Raw genomic sequence first — 15,340 nt, forward strand, 5'->3', positions numbered from 1 at the left:
GTTCAGAAGTCCATCACGAGCTAGAGACTTGGTCACTAGTTTTGGTGAAAGGGATATAGGTGGTTGTTTTCTCCCACATGAGGCTCACTATTCAAGGAGACACACTTGGATCTGAATGTACAGCTCAGTATCATCTTGAGTTTGAATTCCTTGTGCATATGTGTATGAATATAGTGTGTGTGAAGGATGGACCTCTTCCTGTGTAGTGATTTCAGGTGTCAATGTCATCTAACCTCTGCTGGAGTTACTTCTGCCATGTCATGAGGTCAGTTCAGAAAAACCATAGTTATCACAAGCTAGTTGTACCAATCATTACAAGAAACATATTGTAGATGTATGGAAATCTAAGTCTTGTTTTACTTTTAAATGCATATATTTCCCTACCTTTGGCAAATACAACCTACTGTGTATAACTGATTTAAATTTCCTACAGTCTGTCAGATGTTAACTTCAACAGTGTAGGGGATCTTGCTGGTGCCTTCACCTCTAAACCAGATGCAAACGTGAAAGGTAGAGCTGCCTTCAAACTGTACTTCATTTTACTTATTCGAGTGCCAGCCTTTTCTGGGTCCTCTGAAATTATGCAAGGCTCCAAATGATGGAATGGGGAGAGGAAGGGAGATTAGACCTAGCTGTGGTGTTCAACTAACAATACTTAATTATAACATTTTTGTTTGTTTGTTTCATAGGAGTTATTGCTACTTTAAGACAAAAAATAGTCAATTTGATAGCTCTTGTTTACTCTGCTGCTAGCGGAGGTTGCTTAGCAACCCCAGGATATGGGAGAGGGGAGGCTGCAGGACTCAGACACAGGAAGAAGAGTAAGTCCAGCACTTCTCTGGATGCCAAGCAAAGTGAGCCATTGCTGATGACAGAAATCCAACTGCTGCCTGGAGGGGATCCACAATACTATATATAGTCAGTGTAAAACCTACCTGTGATAGAGCATGTAGCTTCCTTAAAAAATCCAATGAAATAACTTGTAATTCTATATCTTTAATGGGAAAGTGCCTTGGATAGTAGGAACAATGAGATTTAATCCTCAGCTTAAAGGTTTAAAAGACTTCATGCTTACGAGGAATGAGAGTTCAGTGAAGGCAGCGGCTTCCCAGAGAGTGAAGGAAGAGCTTTGATGGAGAGAAATTCTGTATTTTGCTTAATGTTAATAGGGTGAAGTGAACCTATTTGGAGGCTTGAAGTCTGAGATGCTGTGTAAGGTAGTATAAATTCCTCTATTACCTATTACAGAGGAAATTTTACCTCTGAAGGAAGGGATGGAATGCTGGGGACACCTTGTGTCATTCTGGTTGGTTGAACCTTAAATGGGATCAGAGCTGGACCATCTGGCTGGAAATCTTCTTCCTTTGAATACATTGATCCTTCTCGAGAAACCCCTTCAGTCCATCACCTGTCCCTTCCTGATTAGTGATGCTTTAGGATGAATTGTCTTTATTTGCTGCTGCCAAACTCAATACTTTCTCCCAGAGAAAGGAGAAGGTCTTGCTCCTTGCAAGCTGAAGTGGGTCTGAGGCCTACCTAAAAGAATTGTAAGCATTTTTGCTGTAGACTTTGCTGCCTGATTTCATGATCTTCCAGACTTGACACTTTGGTTGACCTACTGCTAAAGCTTTCTAAGATTTTTCTCAAAAGTCAGACCTGGTACTTAGAGTGTCTGCATTCACTTCATATTTCTGCCTCAGGTTTCTCTGAGGTTAGACAGTTACCATACCTGTGCCTCATTATCAAAGCAGGGTGCAAGCGCTTTTCATTCAAGTGTAGCTTAGTCCTTTCTCTGACAAGCACCTCCCCTACACACCAAATGCAGAACTGTAATTATCTCAGGTCAGAAGGAAACCCTGGCACAACAAAACATCACCTCTGTCTGAAACCCCTAGATGCAACTGTCATGAAACTGGTAAGAGTTATTCTGAAAGGTCACTGCAATGAGGAAGAAAAAATGGAGGAAACCCCTCAGATAATCTTTTAATGAGGTGTGAAAGCAAGAATGAGAAAGCTTGCAGAGCCATCCTGCAAAAGGTTTTACTGCTGTTTCCACTGTCAACAATTAGAGTTTTTCACAAGGGAGCAGATTTCAGAGTACTCTTTACATTTTTACCCTTTATGTCATCAGATGGCACTGGCATTTGCTGTACTGATGATGTTCCTGGTCACTGCAGATCCTATTAACCCTGTAACAACCTTCAAGAGACACTCCGTGGTCTGGGGCACAGATTTAGACTTAGCTGGGATATTGGCATTTCTCTTACCTTCAGAAATCTTATTCTCTCTCTCCTGCTTCCTGGGGCTGAGGTATCACCTCCTTCTTCACTATAGTGATGGTGGTTATGGTCTTACAGTTTTTGTTTAAATCAAAGATGAGCTCCATTGTAATGCAGACTAGCATCTGTTTCTCTTTATTCTTGGGCAATGAGCTAGCAGGATAAAAGGAGATGCTAATGACACGTTTATGTATGGTCTCATGGCTGCATAGGAAGAAAATGGAGGAGAGTTAGCCCCTATTTTCTAACAATAAAAGTTCAGTTACGCCTCAATCAGTCTGTTCACAGACAACAAGGTGTCTCTGAACTATAAGATCCTTTCTTCTTCAGGTCCTTCTAACCCGATGTAGCAATGCTACATGCCATTAGATAGGTCAGTTTATCTATTTCAGAGAAAGCTACTTTCCAGGGTACTCCAAAACCTTCTTTTCATCACTGGGACATTGCTGATGGTCTTGGCATTTAAAAAGGAGCAAAAGAGTACATCTAACATAACTACAATGTGGTCACAAGTCCATGCTTGTATCTTCTGTTCTGAGGTTTCATCAGGCCAGTGATAAATTTTTTAGTGTGTTTAGGGTCATTCTGAAGAGGACTCAGTATGTGTCCAGAGAACAAACTGAAGGGACCATGTGTTAAGATAACCGAGCAGTTACAACATCAGTGTTTTTAAAGGAAGAAATGAGAAGCTGCCAGTGCATATGCAGCTGTTAGCCTACAGCAGCATGAAGCAAAGCAGCTGCTGTAATCCATCCTGTGTTATTCTGCAGTATGAGTAGTTGGGCCCACACATATGATCAGTTATCATCATTCAGGTGAAGGGGGAAATTCAGCTTCTAGCTGGTGACCAGCGGCTTTTTAAAACATGCTGCCATGACCATGTCCTAAATTGGAGATGTACAGAACTTGTCGTATTTATCATTTCTCTCTCTCCTCTTACAAAGCCAAACATTTTGCAGGATGATTCCTGTTTCCCCCCACCAAATCTTGACGTTCTACTAGGTGCCATAAAGCATTGAAATGATTCTCAAGTACTGCAGGGCATGAAGGATGAATCCCACTGTGCTGCTGCTCAAAGAACAATGAATCACCTGTCTTAGATGAGATAAACCAGATTATAACTTAGATATCCCTCTCTTCAGCACATATCTCCAGTAATGTTGACAGTAATGCTTCACACAAAGAAGATAATGTCTACCCACCTACAGCAACATGCTCTTGTCCTTGACCTTTTGGAATCATATATCACACTTTCTGCATGCCAAAACCCTAGGCAAATAGGGTGAGTGTTGTGCTCCCAAGGCCTTTTACCCACAGGAGTGGTGGGTACAGGAAGAGAAGCTGTACATCTCAGCCAGGACAAAGTTACTAAACCACACACAGTGTCAATGTGTAAATTAGCTGATGCATAAAATAGATGCTTACCTGATTTTAGCAAGGCAGATGGTGTTTGGTGAATTCTTCAACAGCACTAAGGGGTTGACAATCAACAATAGTACCTTACAGTAAAGAAGAGAGAGCAGGATGGTGGCCCAAAGGGTATATGGCTGTTGTCCCCTGCAGGAGAATATCAGAACCATCTAGATTCTTGGTATAAACATTGCTACATTTCTCTTTAATCACTACATGGTTTTAGTCCTTCACATTGTGGATGGACTACCCAAAACTAATACATATGAATAATGATTGCCACAATATTGATGAACTTATAATTAAAGTCAATAGACAGCCTGAAAAGAACCACATCAAATGAATCTGTTACTGTGTTTGGTGTAACAACCCTTGTCTTGGAAAAAGAGGTAGCTGCCTGTCTAGGCTGTCTGGGAACAGCTAAATTGCTACTACCTCCCTGCTAAAGCCCAGGAAAGCCACATTAGCTGCTGCTAGTGTCAAGGGAATTACTGAGATCTGTGGAGTGGAAGCTTCTGCTGAAAACCACCGAGGAGACCCATTCCAGCAACAGAAGTTGCATCCCTTCATTACATCTACCATGCTGTCAGGAGCAGCATATATTAATTAATCAATTAAGCATGCTTTTCCATGACTCTCTTGTTACCTATCCACTCTAATTCTGTCTCTTGCATTTTATTTGCCTTTCCTGTAGCAATCTGGGCCCAGCCTCTCAAGTGTGTTGGCAGCATAATTTAATGCTGTCCTCACTACTGAGAAACTTTTAACTGGCTCCATCCCTTGTGCAGAACTACATCTTCCACAGTTTAACCAATTTGTCCTAGAAATTTATCCTCAGTGGAGCAAAATATGAAGTCAGAGGAAGATTGTGTGACTTGCCCTAGATGGTATGATCACTAAGATCATAAACAGCCCAGATTCCCCTTCTTCTGGCCTGCTTTATAGAGTTTTCCTTCATTTCTGAATCTGTGAAGACTGACAAGAACTCTGCAAAGTCTTTAATTTTGTCTCTAGCTCAGCTTCACAAAACTACATTAGTCCAAGTCAGTTTGTTTTTCTGTTTTGGGGTTTGTTTGGTTGGTTGGCTTGTTTGTAATAAATAAATGTGTCAACCATCACTTGACATTGTAGAGCTTTTCTATGATGTAGGCATCTAACCAGTCTATCCTAATAACAACCAGATTTGCCTCCAAGAAAACACTGCTGATCGTGGGACTTGCAATGCTCCTCCTAGCTCTTAATGGATTTCTCATACTTAAAGATTTACAAAACCACTTCAAATGTTACTCCTGCTTTTCATGTGCCTCTTAAAGCATATTCCCAATGTCCTGATGCAGAAACTCCTCTTTCTAAAGCTGCCTAAGGCCATTCTCAATGTTCCTGGTTACCCCAGAGTGCTCCACACAATCAGCTACAAAAGGTGTTTCTTTCCACCTTCTCCAAACCCACCTTCTTCCTACTTGTTTTCATCATTCAGTATTCCCCAGGGGTTTATGTACACAGCAAAACCATTTGTAGCAATTAGATAAAATTACTTACATCTGCTCAGCAACACACTGCAGGGTTTTTTTTTCGTCAGTAAATGACATTTTCCCCAAAGACTGCATTTTAAATGAAAAAGAAATCTGAGATATTTTCCTCTCTTTGCCCTCTTCCTGTTCTCCTCCAATTCCACTTACTGCTTGTGGACTTCTATCAGTCACTCAGCAGCTATTTTTCATGCATTAAATCCAGGAGGGTGTTGGCCTGCCAGGTCAACAGCTTTTGTGTGAGCACAAACATGTTGAACTGAGTCTAATGGTGACCCTGGGTGACCCTGAGTAGCATCCTCTATGGCTGTAGGCATGGCACGATTTCAACATTGTAACTGCAGTCTATGCAAGAAAAACACTGAGGTACTGGAGAAGATGTAAAGAACAACTAGGCTGGTGAAGATCCTAGAGAGTAAGTCTTATGAAGAGCAGCTAAGGGAACTGGGACTGTGTGGTGGTTTTAGGCTATGCCTTTAAAATTTAGCTGCAGATTTTGAGCAGAAAAGTAGAAAAATATAAATAAATCACTATTGGGGGTAAAAAGGAAAAGAAAAGATTATTCTAAACAAATTCATTGGATAAATGCCTGGGATAAGAGAAGCTGTATCATAACAATTCTTCACATTGCCATTTCCATTCCCATTCCTTTTCTCTTCTGATCTTGGCTGCTTTGCTTTGCCTGGGAGAAGATAACGGGCTTCTGGCTGACCTTGGGATAAGTCTAACCCACTGCTTTCTCTCAACTCCTTTCTCTCTCTTGGGGCAGGGGGGCTTGGAGGGGCAGTGGAACAGGCTTTTCTGGTCTTCTTACCAGGGGACTTTCCTGTTGTTTGCTACTTGTTAATATTTGTATAATATTGTAAATACTGTATAATTTGTACATATTAATTGCATTCCACTGTAGAGTGTAGTTTTTGCTTATAAATACAGCTTCATTTGCTTCTAACTGAGCTGGTCTGGCTAAAAAGTTAATGCTGGGGAAAAACTTCAACCCACCACAGACTGTTTAGTTTGGGGAAGAGGAGGCTGAAGGGAAGACCTTATCACAAAGGACAACATAAAGAAGTAGGTACTGGTCTCTTGTCACAGGTAATCAGTGACATAACACAAGAGAAAAGCTGTGTCAGGGTAAGTTTAGCCTGGACATTAGAAAAACAACTTTTTGCTGAAAGAGTAATCAAGCATTAGAACAGGCTGCCCAGGGCGGTGGTTGAGCCACCATCCCTGGATGTCTTTGAATGCTGTTTAGATGTGGTGCTCAGTGATATGGCTTGGTGGTGAACTTGGTAGAGCAGGGTAAATGGTTGGACCTGACGATCTCAAGGGTCATTTCCAACCTGAGTGATTCTATGATTCTATGATTCATAGTCATGTCATTTAGCACTAACAGCAAATAGAACAATTCATGCCCAAATGGGTGATCAGGATGACCCTACAGTACCAGCTATTTTTTCTTGAGTGTCAGAACACTGAAAGTTGCAGAGTACTTAAGAAACATAATAATACCTGAAGCTACTGGTAGCAAAAAATTGCAAAGCAAATAACAACAAACTAAATTTCCCAGATAAACCAGTCAGAATGAAAGCACAGACAGGCAATTAAGTGTCTACATAAATTTAATAATCAGTAAATCTTTCACTGCAAGTCATCATTTTCCATTAAATCCAGTAGCAGCTTCCAGAAGAATGATGCTTGTGCAGACTCTCAAAATAGTAGAACACCTCATAAACTTTAATACATTTTTCACCATAACAACCACACTTAAACAGGAAGCACTTTTAGTCCCATTTACCAAATGAGGAACTGTATAGACCAATTCCTCCATTTGCCTACAGTCATATAAATACCTGGATGCTGAGACAGAAACTAAACTTGGCTCTCATATCCCTGTCTCCTAATACAACCACTGAATTAGTCAGTGGTTGATTTGACCCTCTTTTCAGCCACTCAGTATCTCTGCAGTGTGTCTCCATTGGATTGTATACAGTAAAGCCCCCAGGATGTTATGAAATAAATGTCCACACCAACCGCTTCTATCTCCTTGTCTTTTCCTTCCCCTGTGATCTGTTACATCTCTTCCTATCCTGTGCCAGGAGAACAGGCATGGAAACTGCACATGTTCAGTCCTAAGCAGAAAATAGTAACATTCTGAGCTGCATTTGAATCATAACTGACTGCTTCTGGCATCAGATGTGGCAGGACTTTGTGCCCAGGTTGTCAAAGACAACATGAAAAAGACTAATCCTTTAAGGATTTTTTCTGTTAGCCTCTCTTCAGTCTGAGAGCTTTGCTATGAGCCTCATCCATGCATATTCATTCACATTACAGTTTTCTTACCCATTGAAAGAAATAAATCAAAATTGATAAACTTCCTTTCTAGGGTAACAAGGAGTTTCTTTGTGCAGGGAGGGCATCGGATCCTCTACTGAGGTAGAGATATACTATAGCCACAATATATCTTGTAGCTATTAAAAAGCTCAAACAAGCAAACTCCTCAAAACATGTCACCCTCATATCAAAAATAAGAGAGTTTCAGTTTACTGGTTTCAGTTTACTACTGCAAAATACATACTTGTTTTTTTCCCCCCATTTTTCTACTAGTGTATATATCTCTACTTCTTTTGGGCTTTGTTCCATCTATTTTGTATACCATTATATACAAATCAGTGCACAACCTACTGAATAATCCACTCCAGGAAATGGCAACATGGAGACCTCAGCAGCAGAGCAAGTGCCAGGAGCAGACACAAGCAGTTTTTCAAGCAGACATAAGGCTATTTCAGGTTATTTCTGCAGCTGAAGGCCATCTTTCTGATAAATCTAGTAATGATTTTCTTTCAAAGTCAGGCCAGAAAGACCTACAGAAAGACCAGATATTTTTTCAGATCATTTAAAAGATCTGATTTTCTGATATTAATCAGAATAATTTTGGGACCTTCTACATGACCTGTTCCATGTGCTTAGCAGAGTGTAGGAAGTTGTTAGGAAGACTCAGGTGGGAAATAATGATCTGTTGTTAAACCATCTGAGTCATCTATTCATAAATAACTTTTTCTACCTTGGTATTTGTTGTTGTTGCTGCTGTTGTTTTGTTTGCTTGTTTTTTGGTGTTACCTAGATAGATTTGGTGTTTGCCCACAGAGGTGGTAAGTACTACAGAGACAAAATACATGCCATAAGCACTTACTACAAAAAACACCCCCATGACATCTCTGTAATATAATGATCAATAAGATCCTTAATTATTCTTATTGAGCCTCACAGCCATAATAGGTTTTCTTTTATTTTCTTCATTTGCTTCAACAGTTTTAATATTTTCCTCTGATAGTTCTTTTCTGTGTGGTATCTAACACCAAATAATTACAAAAACTCTTCTTCTGCCTGTCAAAAATAAAATAAAGCTGGAGATTCTATACCCACAAACAGAGAAATATAAGTGGCCTACAAATTTGCTTTCAAATATTAAGTTCCCTAGGCACAAGCTTGACTTGGAAATAGAAATCAAGATTCTGGGGGGTGGTTTTGAGCGTTGAATTTGGTTTTATTCGTGCTTGAATTTGTTTATGTTGCTTTTGGGCTCTTCCACTTAATGCCTCTGGGAGCTGAACTGGCATTTTGTATATTTAAAAGAAATGCAATAAAAGCAATTTAGCACCTTTCCCTTGTGTCTGCATTTGTTATTTCCTATTCATGGGAGAGAATAAATTCTTAATACATATATATATATATATATATCTGTTTATATGCTTATATACATACACAGATTCATAGTTGGGGTTTTTGTGGTTGTTGTTTTGGTTGGATTTTTTTTTACTGACAAACAGGATTTCCTAAGCTAAACTTTCTCTCTAACAGGAGGACTCATTTTCTCAGCAATTGGATTTGCTGAAATAAGTTCTGGATGCTATCCTAGTCAAAAGACAGCAACTACTGCCTATGTGATTTCTGTTTCCAGTACCATCACACACTCCAGCCTGTAGCATTGTGGATTTTATGGAAATCAAAGCTGAGAGATGCTGTGGGGTGAAGAGTCCCCATCCCTGGAGGCGTTCAAGAGGGGATTGGACATGGCACTTGGTGCTATGGTCTAGTCATGAGGTCTGTGGTGACAGGTTGGACTCGATGATCTTTGAGGTCTCTTCCAACCTTAGTGATACTGTGAGTCACCAATTACCAAGAGCAGGAATGCACAGATTCTGTGTTTAAAATCAATTCTTAACCTACCCATACTTGTTACTGATTTGTACTTTTAGTAGATCAAATGTCAACTGAAGGTTCTCTTCTTCTTTCTCATAAGGGTCAAATAATATATGACACAATGTAATGTTTCACTTGCTGGCCACAGCTTGCTCTGCTTCTATAATCATGACACTTGAACATGTTCCAAACTAGCTGTACAGTATACAGCAGTAGATCCTTGGAACTAACTTTTAAAATGAGCTGTGAAGTGTCTAAAAGAATTAGGAAAGGTAGATCTCCTAGTGGGTTTGTCTTCTGGTTGCATTCTCTGTTGTCTGGCAGTGAGCTCCAGGTGAAGCTTTGTCTATGGTTGTGACTCTCACAGCTCTCTCCTACGTATTTTTTCCTGGTTTCTAGTTAAACATAAAAATCATATGGCAGAACTTCCTCAGCTGAGGATGCTTTCTGAGCTGTTAAGTTTCTGAGCTATTAGGTTTCATAATACTTGTATTAATTTCATCTGTGAGACCTCTACCATTTGACCTTTTGTCTCATCTCGTTGTAGCTGATGAACTAATTTAGAAAAAAAATATTAGAGAGGACAGTAAAGTAGAATGGCAATTCACCTCCAAAAAGTGAATATGAATGCAACCATATGAAAATCCATTTGGGCTCACTGAAACAAATTTCATGGATTTATTCTTTTTACTGCAAGACCTCAATTCACAACCCTGCTGTTACTATCTTTTGAGCACCACAGCTAGAGGCAGTTTATCATAGGTAGGCATTGCATAGAACTGATTTGGGAAAGCAAGCAGACATTTAGTCCAGCAGTGTGATGCACTGAACAACTTTCAGGCAATATATCGTATGACAAATTACATATGAGTATTTTCACTGTGTGTATAAGCAAAGACAGTTATGGTGTTCCTTTATTTGAGGCCTAAAAGGGCAGAACAGTTAGTGTGAGTAGAGAAAGAAAGGAAAATTACTGTGGCATAAACCACAAAACAATTTAGGTTGGAAAATATCTGTGAAGGTCTGAAACCCAGACCCCTGTTCATAGCAGAGCTAACTGCTAAGTTAGATGCAGATGCCCATAGCTTTGTCCAGAACAGTTTTGCAACTGTCCAAAGACAAAGAATCCAATGTCTCTGGGCAGTTTAATAAACTGGGCAAAGCTGACAGATCCTGTGTACTCATTTCCTGATGAAGCCCAAGTCTGCTTTCCCAGTGTCAAGGGACTTTAACTTGTTATTAGCTCTCTGCCTTCATTGCATCAAAGGCATCCCTGAATATCACATTCATGACCCATACTGTCTTATTCTCAAGTAAAAGGAATAATATGTATAAAAACACTGTGCATGTCTCCTTTCTTTTGAAAGGATCTCTTTTGCAATCCAATTACCTTCCTGCTGGCAGGTTATTCCATCTCTTAAAAACACCTTTCATAGCTGAATTGTTGTTTTAACTGACATGGGAACTATCAGATTGTTGTGCTCCTGTAATGGATGTTTTCTTTATCACAGTAAGATAAAGGATGGTGAAAGTTTATCTAAAAGATTGGGGAGAGAATGGCTTTCTTATATAGCTCAAAAATGGAACATTAATAAATAATAGACCGGATTGTTTCTAACTGACTCATGTCAGCTCCTTTGATTGCATAGGGTCCTGGATCACACAGCTGAGGTATGAGGGAGTCTTTTCTTTAAATTATGTATCATGCATCCTTAGGTCTCCAAGAACCAGAAAGAAGTACTTTTCACTATATAAAGTAACCTAGCTGTGTACAAAAGGCTTAAATAGAATTTCTGGCTTTTCTACTAGCCCCTGGCATGAAGCCAGTGAATCACTGCACCACTGTGTCTCAGGAAACAGGGATATGGGGACTTGCTGTCTCAAACTAGGACAAAAGATGTATCTTATGGCTTAGTAAAATACCCAGTGGACTGGGAAATGCTCTTGCCTGTTCATGCCAGTAATGATTGCACTCCATTAATGTTTTATGCTTTGTTGTTCCTAGTAATGTCTGCAGCATCCTATTGATTGTTTCTGTTTCAAACAACAGAAACAAATAGATAAGGCCAACCCATGTGAGCTCAAAGGAAACTATCTCCTTAGCTCCACCGATCTGAACCTGTAGGACTAACAGTCAATCTCACAGAAACTCTGTCAGCTAAGATTACCATACCATGGCAGTTACTGTACAACCCTTTGTTCAGCAAGTGTCTATTTTCAGGCTTTTGTTCTCCCAGAATTAACTAACTAACTTACTTACAGGCATACAGAATTAACCAGCTGGGAAAAGACCTTCGAGATTATGAAGTCCAACCTATCACCCAACACTATCTAATCAACTAAACCATGGCACTAAGTGCCCCATCCAGCCACTTTGTAAACACCTCCAGTGATGGTGACTCCACCACCTCCCTGGGCAGCCCATTCCAATGACCAATCACTCTTTCTGTGAAGAATTTCTTCCTAACATCCAGCCTAAACCTCCCCTGGTGCAGCTTGAGACTGTGTCCTCTCGTTCTGGTGCTGGTTGCCTGGGAGAAGAGACCAACCCCCACATGGCTACAACCTCCCTTCAGGTAGTTGCAGAGAGCAATGAGGTCTCCCCTGAGCCTCCTCTACTCCAGGCTAAGCACCCCCAGCTCCCTCACAAGGCTTTTTCTCCAAACCCCTCACCAGCTTTGTTGCCCTTAATGGTTATCTTTTAGATTACATGAACTGCAGCTCACAAGATTGGTCTGGAAGTGAGAAGAACAGTGAGTATATTTATGTGGTAGAGCCAGAGGCTGAAGAAACCAAACCAATCTATATAAAAGCATATAAATAACCTAACCCTGTGCATCTGGGCATTCTAGAGTGTGTATTTCTTCAAGGAAGGATATTATGGGATTTACTGAATTAATGGTAGCTACTTCTTTGTATTTTCTGAAGGAGTCTTTTTCTCCACAGCTGAGGGAAATCTAAATGGGGAAATAAGCTGTGAAGGAGCTGTAACAGAAAATTCAGGTGATTTAACATTGATTATTAATTTGTTCTGTGACAAAAACTTCCTTAATATACAAAGTTGACAGTATTTATGGATTTTTACAACATACAGTGTCCAGCTCACCAAGTTGTAAGAGTGTGTAGTCATCCTGCCTATTGTGTGCTGCTAAATATACTGGTTTTGTAACTAGTTATGTCTTTCTGTCACTGCATGCCCAACAGTGTTTTAGCTCACCCAGAGAGTGGCATTGTGATGTTTCTCTCATAAGAATAGTGTACACAAAACAGACAAGTACCTTTGGTTTTACATCCCTCCATGTGATGTAAGGATGCTGAGAAAGTTAACAGTAGTAAGGAAGACGCTATTAAGCAGTTTACTTTTTTGCCTTACCTTACAGTCTCTCAAGTCTACAGGCAATGAAGTATGCAATCAAAGAATCATAGAATTGTTTAGGGTGGAAAAGACCTTTAAGACCATCAAGTCTACAACTTGCTGTCTACAACTACCTGAAGGCAGGTTGTAGACAGGTGGGGGTTGGTCTCTTCTCCCACGCAACCAGCACCAGAACAAGAGGACACAGTCTCAAACTGTGCCAGGGGAGGTTTAGGCTGGATGTTAGGAAGAAGTTCTTCACAGAAAGAGTGATTGCCCATTGGAATGTGCTGCCCAGGGAGGTGGTGGAGTCACCATCACTGGAGATGTTTAGGAAGAGACTGGATGGGATGCTTGCTGCCATAGTTTATTTGATTAGATAGTGTTGGATGATAGGTTTTGGACTCGATGATTTTGAAAGCCTCTTCCAACCTGGTTAATTCTATTCTATTCTATTCTATATCTTTTAGTAAGTCTCAACATTAATCTACATCATTGATTCAGCTGCTAACCCATGTCTCTAATAGTGTGCAATTTGCCATATGTGAACCTAAATACTTCCAGAAATTATGTATACATAAATAAAATAATCCAGTGTGTGGAGAGTCTAGTATGAGAAGTGATGAGACTGTGAAGTGTAAAAGGGGAATCACTTAGCGTCTCATCAGGGCTACCTTTGTAGAAAATGAAAATGTGACCTTTGCTGGAAGATACAGCAAAAGGCAGAAGAAAAGAAAATGCCATGTCAAGCACCTTTGAGCAAGAGCTGGGGGAGCCAGAGTTGCTATGCTGAACCTATGCTACGCCAATCTGTTTCCAGGGAAATCGTAAATCCTCTTGTATCTTTTCTTAGTCACATAGTAAAACGGAAGACACTCTCCCTTTGTTTGGGACAGCACAGAGGAATTATTATCTGCATGCTCTTGTGAAAAAAGGAAAAAAACAAGCAAAAAACCACAACACAAAAAACCCCAAAGCATTTGAAATGCAGAGCACATCATCTCTCTTTGTGCTCCAAAAAACTTTCCAAATGAAAATATCACTTAATAGATTGACTGATGGATACAGGGGCGGGAAAACAGCTAGCACTGTGGTAATCTGTCATATTACCTCTAACAAGTTCAAGACAATATCTAGATGGCATTTCTGTCTGATTGGTTTCAAATCTGTGCCAACTAAAACCTTTGAGATGTTCTAGCATTGCTGCTTAAAAAAAATGCAAAGAGAGTGTAGGAAGTAATTTCAGAGATTAATGAGGAATCTTGTGGACAGACAGTCAATGGGATCAGACTATTTAGTTTGTAAAATGTACTTTGTTTACACAAAGTGAACAATTTCATCAGAAGAAAATACCAGAGAATAAAAAGCTGTTTGTTCTGGTGGGGAGTAACTGATAGCTGAAAACACCTTCAGTAGGAATCAAGGGCTAAATGTCTGATGCTGGCAAAGTACTGCTATAAAAGGACCAGGAGGTTTTCCATTTCCAGATGACTTCATTAGTGTGGCTGCTGCTGTCAAAGACTGGTTCTAACAGCCTATCACAAGTTCTGGTAGCATGTTTGATATGTGTTAAGACTGCTGTGGTCATAGTAGATGAGCTAATGGTCCCTTCTGGCTTCAGAGTCTATCAACCTATTAATTAGCAACTAATTAGCAGCTGGTAGCAATAATAGGCTATTATCCTGTAGCAAATCAGCCAGTAGAAGAACAAGTAATACACACACTGGAACATTATATGACTGAGTAATGCTCATTTTTAACAGCCTTACTTCTGCTATTTGTAATTAAATGACATAGTTCTCTGAGAAGTACAGATGAATGAACAGGTTTAGCCATGGAGCAGAGTTAGCCTAACCTTAGGTATTCTCCTAGGGGATCCCTTTTGTGCTCAGGTTTTAACAAAGACATGAAGGGGAAAAAAGTAAGACACAGTGTTTCCATTAAAAGTGGTTTCAATTCTTTCCTAGAAGAGAAATGCAAAGTCCACATTAAAATTAACAATAATCACCAGAGGACATGGACCATGAGAAATCTAAATTTAAGTAAACATTTTAATGTTTCCATTTTATGTTTTTGTGACCTAAAAAAACTTTCTAGGTTTATTGTAACCTAAAAAAATAAATAAATAAATAAAATAGGTTACATTACTGAGTTTCAAGTTTTCCTTAGAAACATTAGCAAAACCACTTTCTTCAGTTGTCTCAGAATTCTTTGGGGGAGAACACCATATTGTTCACCCACGTCTAATAACACTGTCCTTCTGTTTGCTTCCCTTAATTAAGGCTAGCTTCTGGTTATACCCTGTCAGTTGTCATCCTGTAAATCTAGTAAGAGAGACAAAAGAAGAAATTTTAGGTCACTCTTAAAATTTACCTCCTAGAAGAAATACAGAAACTCCCCAAAAGAGGCACCCTGATAACCCATGCTGGGTTATGCTTTGGATGGTAAAACAACCTAATACTATCCTTGTGAGAGTAACTTTTGTGAATGCCTGCATTAACAGTCACTTTTTTTCGTCTCTACAGATCAGCACTAATACTTTCCTCACTGGCAGGAGTAACTACTCA

The sequence above is a fragment of the Dryobates pubescens genome, chromosome 8 (assembly GCF_014839835.1).
Source record: "Dryobates pubescens isolate bDryPub1 chromosome 8, bDryPub1.pri, whole genome shotgun sequence".
Classification (NCBI taxonomy): Eukaryota; Metazoa; Chordata; class Aves; order Piciformes; family Picidae; genus Dryobates; species Dryobates pubescens.